Source organism: Pelobates fuscus, chromosome 3 (genome assembly GCF_036172605.1).
Source record: "Pelobates fuscus isolate aPelFus1 chromosome 3, aPelFus1.pri, whole genome shotgun sequence".
Lineage (NCBI taxonomy): Eukaryota > Metazoa > Chordata > Amphibia > Anura > Pelobatidae > Pelobates > Pelobates fuscus.
Window position 1 is genome coordinate 110,971,354 of NC_086319.1, and position 15,597 is coordinate 110,986,950.

The following is a 15,597-nucleotide window of genomic DNA, read 5'->3' on the forward strand; positions in this document are numbered from 1 at the left end:
AAATAAACTAAAACAATCTGTTAAACAAGGCTCTATAGCGGTAAACGTTAAATTACGAATATGACATGAAACAGGTGCTCAATAGTTATTATCTAACCCCTTAGGTCCGTGTGTTCAAATTCAGCCACATGTACAGGCATTTAGGCGTGCTTATGTCCACGTATGGTGTGCCTGGGGCTGTATGAATAGTCCAGGTAGGTTCGTTCAGCCGATGCCCTTGCGTGAGGCCGGTTCAAGCGTGTCCGCCGGTGTTGCCGCTGGGATTTGCTTCCATGCGTCCCGGGGCTGCGGCCTGCGGGGAGCAGTTGTGGGTGACTGCTTGCTTGTGAGGATGATCGGTGTTGCTGTCCCAGTGTTTGGTCGCTGGGTTAGGTTTGAGTCGTGGGTGGTCTCGGTGTTTTACACCCAGTGGGCGCCTCGGTTTTTCCTTTCTCAGGGCATGCATGTGCCGTTTGTGCTGTGCTTGGCTGTGGAAGGCTGTTCGCTCCCTTGGGGGGTGGTGGGGTCCCCGCAGCTGACCTGGCTTGTCTGCCCTCCTGGTGCCTCGTGGGGTCTTTGGCGTGGCGCGCCTGGTAGCAATGGCGGGCCCCGCCACGTGTTTAGTGCTTGGCTTTCTTTGTGACCCGGGGGGCTCCCCTTGTTGATGGCCACCCCCTGTGGGTGTGTGTCTCCGCTGTACCTGTTTGTGGTGGTCGGCTTTGTGTGTGAGTTTGCGCCAGAATCTCTGGATCAGGTCATCCAGTCGCTGTTCCAACGATTTATGCCGCTCATCTGTCTCCTGCTCAAGGGCAGCTGCCGCCATCTTGGTATCCATAGCTTGGCAATGCGTGCAGCGTTAGCTGTCCCGTGGGGATGTTCAGGTGAGTCGAGCTGCTTGATGACCGGGATGACCGCTGGTCGGGGGGGGGGGGGGGGGGGAGAGAATTCCTTGCCTCGGTACCTGTTACAGCTAATGCCCCGGAGAGCGGACGTCTCTCCGTGGTCTGTCCTCATGTAGGCCGCAAGCCCCCTCGCGTCAGGGCGGCTGTGCAGGGGGTCGTGGGAGGAACCGTTTTAGGCGGTATCCCCTCCTGATACGAGGTACGGTGTGCAGTAGTCTGTGGGGTGTCACGTTCGGGCGCTGTACCCCGGTTTTCCCCTCCAGACGCGGGAGCTCTGGCGAGGCACGTCTGAACTGCTTGCCTGCTTGGCTCCGCCCCCCCCAAAGGAAAGGTTTTTCAATACAATAAGGATGTGGAATTCTCTGCCTGAAGAAGTGGTTTTATCAGAGTCCATACAGATGTTCAAACAGCAACTAGATCAGGGCTGTCCAACCTGCGGCTCTCCAGATGTTGCTGAACTACAACTATTTTTAGCCATCTTCTGGATCAACAGCAAAAACAAATGTGAGGAAGGCTGAACTTGATGGACGCAAGTCTCTTTTCAGCTATGTAACTATGATTAGATTTAAGAATGATCACTCAGAATGAATTTCCACAAACATTGTATTAGCTAAATAGAAATTATATTTCACTAATTATAGCTTCTTCCTAGTACATAGAGTTTTAATTGCTCCTGAGTTCATATGAACCTTTCTTTAATATATTATTCTGATGAACACCAGAGGGTAATCGCCCATTGCGTTTCGCAGTGTAACACACAGCCATCTTGGATGCTGATGAAAGCGGAATGTTGTTACTGGAATACACGGAAGTACCCTTTGAAACACATGTCCATTTCATTTCATCGGAGAATGAGTATCAGCTGAAGAATCTGATGTTCAAGGTGATTACACTTTTAGATTGGACCATTTGGATTCCGGAAGAAGGAAGACACCCACTGGATCATTAATGGACTTTGAGGCTAGCCCTTTTAAAGGGACTGGTGAGTGTAGGTTGTTAGGCTGCTTTTTTCTGATGTTATGTCTTATGATTGTTGCTGATTTATTGGTCCCTGAGGAAGTCCCATATGCCAGGGACGAAACACGTAGGACATGAAGCAATTTTATAATATTTTAAATCTTTTTTTTTTATATTTGGTCTGGTTTGTAGCAATATATATGCTCTAAACAGCACCTATTACCCGGAGTCCTGATTTGCCATAGAGTGAACAGATCCAGAAGAGATGCATTTTATCACAGCTCAAACAGTGTTCATATTTATACTGTATCACACTATGTTTTTTTTATTATTTATTTATTTCTAGATGTTAACAGTTGTATCCTATTTTCTGTGTATACATATACTGGTTGTCAAGGATTACTAGCTGTGAAGTAAGCTACGTGAAGCTCTTTCTTATAGATAAGTATTATTTTATTTTATTATTATATCATTTTCTGTGTATACATATACTGGTTGTCAAGGATTACTAGCTGTGAAGTAAGCTACGTGAAGCTCTTTCTTATAGATAAGTATTATTTTATTTTATTATTATATCATTTTCTGTGTATACAGATACTGGTTGTCAAGGATTACTAGCTGTGAAGTAATCTAAGGGAAGCTATTTCTTATAGATAAGTTTTATTTTATCATATATATGTTATCACCTCATACTATTCAGTTTTGTCGTGAAGTTTACAAGAACGATTTCAGCTTCAACTGCTCGAATAATTGTTCGAGATTCAAAGAAAAACCCAAAGGTAACCTCAGGAGAAATACAGGCTGGCTGGAAAAAGACAGTGTGGTTGTTTCAAGTAGATATGTGCATTTGTTTTCGTACGAATATGATTTAGTTAGAAAATTCTGTCTTTTTTCATATTCATTTACTAAAACGTAAACGAAAGCCCTACAAATGAAATATAAATGAAACGAAAGGGTAAATGCTGAATGCATTACCTTTTCATTTTGTTTTGTTTGTTTAACCCCTTAAGGACACATGACATGTGTGACATGTCATGATTCCCTTTTATTCCTGAAGTTTGGTCCTTAAGGGGTTAATAGACTCCGTGCTGCAGGGGAATTAACCCCCACAGCATGGAGAAACCACAGTGCGCATGCGTGAAAAGAAACAAAACGCTACCAGCTCCTTCCTTGTAATAAATAACTCCTACCACCCCCCTGCATTAAAACCTATGGGGGTCACTATGACCCCCATATTAATAAAAGGGAGGTTAAATCCTCCCGCATGCCCCTACGCAGCAAGTAAAGCATGTCACCAAAACAGCGAGTAACCAGTGGCATCCAACTGGATGACATCCAACTAATCAGAGGGCTCTGTGTCATTTTACACAGCATGGAAAGGTTCTTTGAAATGTTCCCATGTTGTGTAATTTGACTTATAACACTGTGCTTGGTTGCTTTCAATTTGACACAGAAAAACAATGACACAGAGCACTCTGATTGGTTGGACATTTTTTTTATATTATTATTATTATTTTATTATTTATATACCACCATCAGATTCCGTAGCGCTGTACAATGGGTGACTAACAGACATGTAATTGTAACCAGACAACTGGACGTACAGGAACAGAGAGGTGAAGGGGCCCTGCTCAATGAGCTTACATTCTAGAGGATGGGGTATTTAGTATGAAATAATTCGTATGAAATGAAAATTTCACTGGCGCACATGTCTAGTTTCAAGGAGCACAATACAATGGTACTTGAACAAAAATGAGCTGCATGGTCAAGTTGCCAGAAACAAGCCTTTACCGCGCCAATACCACGAAAAAGCCCGGTTACAATGCCCAACAACACCTTGACACTCCTCACAGCTTCTGGCATACTGTAATTTGGAGTGACGAGACCAAAATAAAGCTTTATGGTTACAACCATAAGCGCTATGTTTGTTAAGGAGTCAACTAAAAAGAACACCATCTCCACTGTGAAGCATGGTGGCTCCTTGACGTATTGGGGTAGGGGGGGGGGTGGGGGTGGAGGGGCTCTACATTAGCAGGACATTTGTTGGGTCTCCAATCTAGGGGAAGTGTTTATTATACACATAATTCCCTCTTTCCTGACTTAATACACTGTGAACTTGTGTCTATATATTGTTGTAACTTCTAACTTCTAACTTCTAACGACATACATGTTTACTTTGTAGTATCAGTATCAAATGCTAACATTCTCAAATTTGTAACCAGTGAGGAGAACAAGCATTCTGAGGCTTTCAGTCTATTTTACTATTTTTGTAATCACTTTATTTTTGTGTGTATGTTATTTTATGGCTTACTTAATGGTGAATATTGTGAAAATTGATGGCAAGATGAATGCAGCATGTTATCAGAAAATAATGGCAGGCCAGTATTCAGCACAAAGGCTGAGCATGGGATGCTCTTGGACTTTCCAGCATGACAATGACCCTAAGCATGAGGCCAAGTTGACCCTCCAGTGGTTACAGCAGAAAAAGGTGAAGGTTCTGGGTGGCCATCACAGTCTCATGACCTTAATATCCTCAAGCCACTCTGGGGAGATATCAAATGTGCGGTTCGTGCAAGACGACCAAGGACTTTGCATGACCTGGAGGCATTTTGACAAGATGAATGGGCAGCTATACCACCTGCAAGAATTAGAGGCCTCATAGACAACTATTACAAAAAAATTGCATGCTGTCATTAATGCTAAAAGGGGCAATACACAGTTTTAACAACTAAGGGTCATTTCATTTTTTTTCTTTGTTGCCATGTTTTGTTTTATGATTGCGTCATTCTGTGATAACCTACAGTTGAATATGAATCCCATAAGAAATAAAAGAAATGTGTTTTGCCTGCTCACTCATGTTTTCTTTAAAAATGGTAGATATATTACCAATTCTCCAAGGGTATGCACACTTTTGAGCACAACGGTATGTGTTTTAATGCCTTTAATGAAAAACATATTTAGACCCATTGTTCTGGATAGATTAATGGCAGATTTCCTCATAAATAATTTTGGCCACTATGCAGCTACATTGTTGCACATAATAATTTGTGATCATCCAAACAAAATAGAAACTGTATCTCACATTCTTTTTTGCTGAAGAAAACCAAGAGTTATGTTAAGTTTCTAATACAGTATTTTATTAGTTGATGTTTCTCAGCCCTATTTAGAAATTGTTCTCGTATCCATTTTCCGTACTTCATTCAGTTTTTAACACTTTTTTTTCCTAATGCTGTTGCTAGATGTGATAAAAAAAGAGTTTGCTATTATAGCTCACTCCTGTTTTATGTTTATATGAATGCTTGTTAAAATCATTAAAAATTAGGTTTCTAGCCACGAAATGGCGGATTGAGAGGTGCGCGGCTGACGAAGCAGGCTAGCACCACCCCTATGCACGGTGATCGTGCCGTGCATACTGGTCGTGGGCCGGGCAGAGGTCGAGCGCCTTCAATAGGTGGGAATAATACGAGTGCGGGAGACGGTGACCGCATGGGATTGAGGGAATGAAACTCCACAGCATAGTTACTTTGACCCCGGGTAACATATGCCAGTACACTAAAAAAGATTGCGTGAAATTTGGAACTTGAGCCTCGCATATGAACGTTTAGGTTATTTTTTATTCTTAGCCTTTATTTGAAATTATTCGTATCTCATAGAGTTCGACAGCCACAACACGGGAGAACTGAGGATTCTCCGACCCCGAGGTGTGGACTATTCACACCACGCCCTCAAAGGAGGGAATTGTGTTAATGATCACTATCCCCAAGTTCAAATTCCCCGGTTATGTTTTTCCCTCCCCCCTCCTTACTCACAACACAGAGGTCTAGACAAAAATCTGTTTGCCTTCTATATAACTTACCAGTACATTATGCTACAGCTCAACTCCCATTATAAGAAACAAGGATTCCAATTAAGAAATTTAGCCCGCACCCATGTCTATAACAATACGCTCTCATAATGCAAGAGGGCTGAACCACCCGCATAAAAGACGCATACTAATAGAGGAAGCGAAGAAAGATAAGATTGATATCCTATGTGTCCAAGAGACTCATTTTGTAACAAACAGAGTCCCCAACTTTGGTCGTAGAGATTTCCCGACTCAGTTCCACACAACAAATACTTCCAAATCTAAGGGGGTGACTTTCCTAATCCATCACTCACTAACATTTATTGTGCATACGAAAGGATACGCAGGGGAGATACATAGCGCTTCACTGTATAATTAACAACACTGAGTATATCCTGGTGGGGGTGTACTGCCCAAATACAAATCAAAAACAATTTTTACAGAAAGTCTTGAATAAATTACCCACCACGACCACGGGCGATGTCATTGTATGTGGTGACCTCAATCATGTATTAAACTCGCAGGTGGACACGTCGCTCCCTGGCATCTCCCCGCGACATTTAGCGACTAAGACACAGAGTAAAGCCCTCAATAGTTTATTGATAGAACACAATCTGTATGATGCTTGGCGCACACTACACCCTAAGGACAGAGAGTTTACGTACTATTCACAAGTACATAAATCATTCTCAAGAATAGACAATATTCTAGTCTCAGGAACATTGATGACGAGGACAAACAAATGCCGAATCGGGGACATTGTGTGGTCTGACCACGCTCCAGTCACAATCGAGATACAAAGCTCCTTCCCACATAGAGGACGGGCGCCGTGGCGCCTAAATGACTCTCTACTGAATGACTCCACATTCCAGAAGCACATCTCACAGGAGTTAGAAAACTACTTTCATACCAATGATACGCCAGACTTATCCCCTAGCACTTTATGGCAGGCACACAAGGCAACCATACGGGGTCTACTGATTGGCAGGGCAGCACATTTAAAACGGAAATCCACTGAGGAATATATAAAGCTATTAAGAACAATCAGGGATGCCACAGCAGCACACACAGTACACCCTGACCCCGCCCATCTCTCTCTGATCGAGTCAGCTACTAAGAGGTTAAATGACATACACATAGCCAAATCTTCTTACGCTATGCAACGTTTAAAAATGAGGCAATACTCCCAGGGCAATAAAGCAGGGAAACTTTTAGCGACATTATTAAGGAAAAAACAATCCCAATCTAAAATACCATATATACAAACAAATAAAGGAACAAAAATATACAATCCCCAAGACATTAACAATGAGATGGCAAAATTTTACTATAGGCTGTACAACCTCAAACGGGACGATCAGACCCATCAGCCCACAGACAAAGAAATCCAAACACTTCTGGATCGTGCACGATTACCAGAACTCACTCAGATACAAATAGAACAACTACAAACACCCATAACGACCCAAGAAATACTAAACACTATCAAATCACTACCGTCTGGCAAATCTCCAGGCCCGGACGGCTTTACGAATTGTTATTATAAGACATTCGCTACTATATTGGCACCACACCTGACGACATTATACAATAACATCACCACTACAGGGGTCATGCCAAGGGAGATGCTGGTGGCGCATGTGGCTACACTTCCCAAACCAGGGAAACCCCCAAATAAGTGTCAAAACTTACGCCCAATCTCGCTCCTAGATACAGACACAAAAATCTTGGCCAAAATTTTTGCTAACAGACTGGCGCCGATAGTTCCCACCCTGGTACATGCAGACCAGGTGGGATTTGTGAGAGGTAGACAGGGGGCGGATGGGGTACGAAAGGTGCTGGACCTGTTGGGTGGACTGCGGGGAGGGGGTGAGCCGAGTGTGGTTGTGTCGTTAGACGCAGAAAAGGCTTTCGACCGGCTTCACTGGCCCTTCCTCCGCGCGGTCCTAGGGAGATTTGGATTCCCCCCACGGTTCAAATCATTGGTGGAAGCATTGTATTCCTGCCCCTCTGCAAAAGTAGTAAATGGGGGCTTTTTCTCGGAAAATTTTGAAATTTCAAATGGGTCTAGGCAGGGTTGCCCCCTGTCACCAATATTATATATACTCGCCCTAGAACCGCTCACTAACCTAATCAGGGATGACCCCCTGATACAAGGAATTAAAGTAAACAATGAAGAATATAAGATAACACTATTTGCGGATGACATCCTCCTAACCCTACAAAGCCCACAAGCTTCCCTAACGGCTTTACAAAATTTGATACATCAATATGGTCAATGCTCGTACTATAAATTGAACATTAATAAAACACAGGCGATGAGCATTGATATACCCCCACCTCAGTTGAAGGATCTCAAAGGGAAATTGAAATTCGACTGGTGCAAAGATAAGATTAAATTCTTAGGGATAGCTCTAACTAAAACAATAGCGGGAATCTATAGGGCCAACTATGTGCCACTTTTGACGGAACTGAAAAATCAGATACACAGTTGGAGGGGGAAGTTTATCTCGTGGATGGGCAGAATAGCCACTGTAAAGATGCTTCTTCTCCCACGACTGCAATACCTCTTTCGAAACATCCCGCTGGCACTACCAAAACATTATCTAGATGAAGTACAAAGAATGATATCCTTGTTCATATGGAATAAGGCTAAACCTAGGATAGCGAAGACCACCCTACATCAGCCATTGGGGAAAGGGGGCATGGGGTTACCGAATGTAACTAATTACTACAAAGCGGCAATATTAAGTTCGCTTGTGGCGGCCACTGGTACGCCAAGTCCCCCGCAATGGGTCCATATAGAAGCATATTACACCAATAACTTCAAAGTATCTACGTTAGCTTGGATGTCTAGAAAGCTCAGACCTAAGTATAAGACTATGCTCCCATCCACCAAACTCACACTACAAATTTGGGATAAATTCGGGGAGGCATATATATTAAAAGGGAACACATCCCTAGCGACACCACTAGCGATACTATCCATAGCAATACCGGGATTCCCGGTTCGGATGTGGCACAACCATGGCATCACCACTCTCTACCAAATAAGCCAAGGTTCAGCACTGAAACCATTTCTAGAGCTCCAAAAAAACTTCGGGATACCCTCCATAGCTCTTTTTTCTTACATGCAATTAACGTCCTGGTACAAGGCACAAACAATCTGTTCATACCATCCACAATCAGGCCTGCAACTAACAGAGATAGAATCCATCTGTCTCAACCTAAAACCAAAGAAAAAACTAATATCCTTAATATACACAATCTATAACTCCATGAGTGACTCTCATGAACATACATTCATAAAAGCATGGGACCGGGAACTAAAAACCCCTATCACTCGAGATCAATGGGCCCGAATACTCAGGGGACATAGAAATCTCTCCTTGTGTGCCTCCCATGCAGAAATAACACGCAAACTTATGTATAGATGGTACATGGTTCCAACCAGACTCAACAAGGGGAATCCAAGTATACCAGACACATGCTGGCGATGCATGCAGCACAAAGGATCCATGCTACATATATGGTGGTCATGTCCAAAATTAGATACGTATTGGAAAGACATACATAAAATCATACAAGACAGTACAGGCATCTGCCTACCCCTAACACCTGAGGTATATCTATTACAGCTTTTCCCCACAGACATCACAAAATCCCAAGTATACCTCATATATCACATTATAGTGGCAGCCCTACAAACAATTAGCAGGCACGAAGTCACCATCTGCGACTCAAACCCTTGCAGCATTACAAATGACAAAACAATATGAAACAATGGCGCGGAAAAATGCACCACCAAAGCAAGCAATAGAGAACGCCTGGGAAACATGGGAAGAGTACACAATAAGCGCAAAAAAGGAGATTTGTGCTACCTAATAAGACCAAAATAGGAGGTACTGGAAGGGCAGTTGCCTCTACAGGGAAGTTAAGGGACATCGTAATGTAAACACCCACCTATAGGGGAAAGGATAAGTCCTGTAATCCTCTGTACAAGTTATATAACTGCTCTAGATCCGCAATAACCACGATCATCATATCCTTCCCTCATTACCCATTTTTCCTCTGACCTCCTACCCCCCTTACCCCCCCTTACCCCATCCCCTTTTAGTTATTGTTAATGTTGTAATATAAAATCGTGTCAACATATAAATGTGACGTACGAATCGCAAAAGGAATGTTGCGAAGCATTATACTGTAATGTTATTCACTCATACTTTGTGATATTATGTATGTACTGTTGACATTATAAAATGCAAAAAAAAAAAAAAAAAATTAGGTTTCTAGTGCATTCCGTTGAAAAAGGATAGGCAGCTCAAACACCCAAAGCAAAGTCTCTCCTTTTCGATCCAATAAAGGGTACATAGAAGAAGAAGAAGAGGGAGTAGCGCCTTGACATATTTCTGAGGTAGATGCGTTCTCAGAAGTAGTATGATATGTGAAGACAGAAATATACAGCAGAATATAGTGTAGTAGTATGTCCCGCATACAGTGGTGAAATAAGAAGTGAAAAAGCACTATTTAAATGTACACCAGTGGTACAATCCCCGCCTAGGGATATTTATAATGCTTCTGTGCTGGGGGCCTCCGACCAGGTATTGTGTATCAAGATGAGTTACACAACACAACAAGTCTCACAGTCCTGTAGATAAATTGGTAGTATGTATAAAAGAACAAAAATAAAAAATATAGTGCTCACTGATATTACTGTACACTAATAAAACAATAGATGAGGTACTCATAAGTGAGATTTTGCTCAATCAACAGTGCTCAAGTGGTATTTCCCCACCAAAGGAATTGTGTCCAGGCTCCAATGGAAATATCACGATGAAGTCTAAGTGTGTAATAAAGTTAACTACTACTAATAATAATAACAAAAAAGAAGGGCTACAGGAGTAGGACAAAAATGCTAGACTTGCTGCCGAAATAGGGCTAAGTGGGTAATGGGCTTAACCCTAAATAAGTTTAACGATTAACAAAAAGAAAATTGCTCTTGAAAAAGGCGTAATCTAGCGTAGAAACGCGCGCCGAGTTACGATTGATGCTTGTGTGTTTCTAAGTTTGGGGATTGCACCTAACCGCTATTTAATATCTCCATATCGATTAGATCTACTTATATGTAGTGTTAGCAGGACTGCCTTGAAGCAGTTTGGTGGGAGGAAACTTTACCATTAGCTTAGGTAGTATACCTTACTGTTTAGGGATGTGCACTACTCTCTCATCATGATTGATACAATGTATACTGCTTCTCAGCGATCTATTTGTCTCTAAGATCACCAGCTTTTGTTTCTCCACACATCAGGCTTTAGGGTTGGCCGGTTTACATGTATGGAGGCCCTCTCCTTTGTTCAGGCCTAAATATTTCGAGTAAAAAGAGTTTCTCTATATACCTTAGTTGTGGCATTTTGTCACCGCTAGTACTCCATTCATAGTATGAGGATGTATTGGGCTTAGCACTGATTTGGATTACACTGTAGAATGTTTGCCCTGTGTACTTATATTATATAATAACTTTTTCTTCTTTTTTACTCAAAATCCTACTCTGACTTCTAATATAGAAATACTATATCTATTGGAAATTAGCAGGACATTTGTTGGGTCTCCAATCTAGGGGAAGTGTTTATTATACACATAATTCCCTCATTCCTGACTTAATACACTGTGAACTTTTGTCTATATGTTGTTGTAACTTCTAACTTCTAACGACATACATGTTTACTTTTTAGTATCAGTATCAAATGCTAACATTCTCAAATTTGTAACCAGTGAGGAGAACAAGCATTCTGAGGCTTTCAGTCTATTTTACCCTTTTTATTATCACTATCTTCACAATTTTTGTAATCACTTTTTTTTTGTTATTTTATGACTTACTTAATATCAATAAAGACAATTTATAATTTTAATTCTAGCACTATGAACAAATGAGATTACTTAAGGTGGTATCTTTTTGAGACTTAGCCCCCCTGTTCCGGTGTGTGTGTGTGTGAGGTTGGACTAACTCTCATAATTTATTAGATAAACTAGTATATAAGGTAAATAAAGGGCTGGCCCTAGACATTGCTCTTCCTGGGTCCAAAAATGAAATCCTCCCTCCCCCTCACCAAAACAAAGACCACCAAAACACGCCAACATCCATTATGTTATGCAGTGTGTATAGTGAATACCGTGTCTGTGTTTGTGTGTGTATGCAGTATGTGTGTGTATATAGTGTATGTAATGTGTGTTTGTGTAGTGGATGTAGAGTGTGTAGTGGATGCAGTGTGTGTTTGTGTGATGGATGCATTATTTGTAAAGTGGATGCATTGTGTAGAGGAGGCAGTGTGTATGTAGTGTCTGTTTGTGGTATTGAATTTTTTTGTTTAATTAAGTTTATTCCAATCTCCCTGCTTCCTACTTTTGGTCATGGAGGGGGGGCACTGGATTCCCTGGTGGTCCGGTGACACACCCTGTTGTACAGTTAAAGGTTGACCCGGTGTTGGATATCTGATAGGGAGCCTGTTTCAACCTCGAGCAGCATCACCTCTTCTCTACTTGCAAGCCGCGAGAGCATGGCCACAGGTTGCTATGGCAACGCTCTGCACGGTACACAATGCATACAAGAGCGTTGCCATGGCAACCCGCGCTCACTCTCTAAAGGTTCGCAAGAAGAGAGGACGTGATGCTGCAGACTCCCAGTAATCGCTATATATGTATGCAATAAGGCGGCCAGGGCACTAGCAGCAGGTTAAAGTGTATGGGGACAGCGAAATGCCACCACTGTACAGGTGCTGCCTGGAGCCATGATCCCACTGGGACCAATGGACGTGCCGGCTCTGGTAAATACAATAATAAAAGCAGTATAAAGCAGTAAAATACACTTAACATGTTCCACCAACAGGGGCTTTTTCACAAGTGTCCTATTATATGTTTGATGCTTATTTAACCTTTTCTTTTGCAATCTTCTAAAGGAATTTTACCTTCTCATTCTTTCTTTTGTGTTAAGAGACATACAGGTAGACCGTAATCTGAGTCAGACAGATACATGTCAAAGAGAGGGTGACTTGAGGCAGACAGATACTTATCATGGAGAGAGTGACTTCAGATAGACAGATACACATGTCAGGAAAATTGATTGATCCACTATGTTTTCCTTAACAAAATTTAAAGCAACATTTGAGAAGAAGCTATACAACTGCCCCAGAAAGTTGAGTAACCGAGGATGGCATCATATTTTCTGGTTGCTCCCAGTGTCATTCCAATGCAAATGTAACATTTTACTCCAATCCCATATCTCAAACTTCCATTGATCCTGCGTCTATCCTGGATAAATGTGTAGCCAAAAACGATGCATGTTTGGCTTAATTTCTGTGTCTCAAATTTGATGTCGCTCTGGTGATGTCAGATGCATGGCCAAAGGTGAGAAGAAGGGAGAGGAAGGATACAAAGTTTTTTGGTTTTTTTTTTTTAAACAAAAATGTAAAAATAGACAAAACAGGAAGGTGGGTGCAATGCCTTGGGAGTCCTTAGAAGCTTATATAATGATACAAACAGAGATAACAAAAACTGAACGTGCATTTGATCTTTTGATTGGAATTAATTCCTCACCATCAAAAGTACTACACAATACATTTTCGTTCTCTCTTTTTGTATCGTTATATAAGCTCCTAAGGATTCACAAGGTGCTGCACCCACCTTCCCATTGTATCTGTTTTCTATCCAACTGGAAGAAAAGAGACACCAGACTTGGTTGTTGAGCTGCCGAATTGTACTTTATCAGTAACTACAGGGAGTGCAGAATTATTAGGCAAGTTGTATTTTTGAGGATTCATTTTATTATTGAACAACAACCATGTTCTCAATGAACCCAAAAAACTCATTAATATCAAAGCTGAATATTTTTGGAAGTAGTTTTTAGTTTGTTTTTAGTTTTAGCTATTTTAGGGGGATATCTGTGTGTGCAGGTGACTATTACTGTGCATAATTATTAGGCAACTTAACAAAAAACAAATATATACCCATTTCAATTATTTATTTTTACCAGTGAAACCAATATAACATCTCAATATTCACAAATATACATTTCTGACATTCAAAAGCAAAACAAAAACAAATCAGTGACCAATATAGCCATTTCTTATATATTGGTATATTGGTATTGGTAATATAGCCTTTCTTTGCAAGGACACTCAAAAGCCTGCCATCCATGGATTCTGTCAGTGTTTTGATCTGTTCACCATCAACATTGCGTGCAGCAGCAACCACAGCCTCCCAGACACTGTTCAGAGAGGTGTACTGTTTTCCCTCCTTGTAAATCTCACATTTGATGATGGACCACAGGTTCTCAATGGGGTTCAGATCAGGTGAACAAGGAGGCCATGTCATTAGATGTTCTTCTTTTATACCCTTTCTTGCCAGCCACGCTGTGGAGTACTTGGACGCGTGTGATGGAGCATTGTCCTGCATGAAAATCATGTTTTTCTTGAAGGATGCAGACTTCTTCCTGTACCACTGCTTGAAGAAGGTGTCTTCCAGAAACTGGCAGTAGGACTGGGAGTTGAGCTTGACTCCATCCTCAACCCGAAAAGGCCCCACAAGCTCATCTTTGATGATACCAGCCCAAACCAGTACTCCACCTCCACCTTGCTGGCGTCTGAGTCGGACTGGAGCTCTCTGCCCTTTACCAATCCATCCATCTGGCCCATCAAGACTCACTCTCATTTCATCAGTCCATAAAACCTTAGAAAAATCAGTCTTGAGATATTTCTTGGCCCAGTCTTGACGTTTCAGCTTGTGTGTCTTGTTCAGTGGTGGTCGTCTTTCAGCCTTTCTTACCTTGGCCATGTCTCTGAGTATTGCACACCTTGTGCTTTTGGGCACTCCAGTGATGTTGCAGCTCTGAAATATGGCCAAACTGGTGGCAAGTGGCATCTTGGCAGCTGCACGCTTGACTTTTCTCAGTTCATGGGCAGTTATTTTGCGCCTTGGTGTTTCCACACGCTTCTTGCGACCCTGTTGACTATTTTGAATGAAACGCTTGATTGCTCGATGACCACGCTTCAGAAGCTTTGCAATTTTAAGAGTTCTGCATCCCTCTGCAAGATATCTCACTATTTTTGACTTTTCTGAGCCTGTCAAGTCCTTCTTTTGACCCATTTTGCCAAAGGAAAGGAAGTTGCCTAATAATTATGCACACCTGATATAGGGTGTTGATGTCATTAGACCACACCCCTTCTCATTACAGAGATGCACATCACCTAATATGCTTAATTGGTAGTAGGCTTTCGAGCCTATACAGCTTGGAGTAAGACAACATGCATAAAGAGGATGATGTGGTCAAAATACTCATTTGCCTAATAATTCTGCACTCCCTGTATAGTGCTGAATTCCTCTTTTATTTTCAATAAAAAATATATGTTTTCTCCCATCTCACCCCTGTACACACAATATAATCCCTATACGACCCAACAAATTCACACATTGTGCCCCTCACACACACTGTACCCTTACCAGGGCGGGTGCCAGGATTTTTTCCGCCCTAGGCAAAAAAATGTTGCCACCCCTTTCACTTTTGGCTTGAATCTATGTATGGATAGAGACACTATAGTATTCGGGAATACAGGTTTATATTCCTAACACTATAGTGTTCCTCTAAAACAACCATGTCAAACTCGCAGCCCACAACTAATATGTTTGTGGCCCGTGGGCCACGGCGAGGGAGCGCTGAGTGTAAGCTCTCCCTGCTCAGTTCCCCTCAGTGATGCCGGGAGCCAGAATATTATGTCACTCCAGCTCCCGGCATCACTGCGGCGTGCGAGGGAGCTGAGCAGGGAGAGCTTACACTCAGCGCTCCCTCACTGCCTGTCCGCTCCCCTGCCTGCCTGCCCAGCAGCCCCACTAGACCCCAGGTAAGAAACCAACCCAATCTGTGTA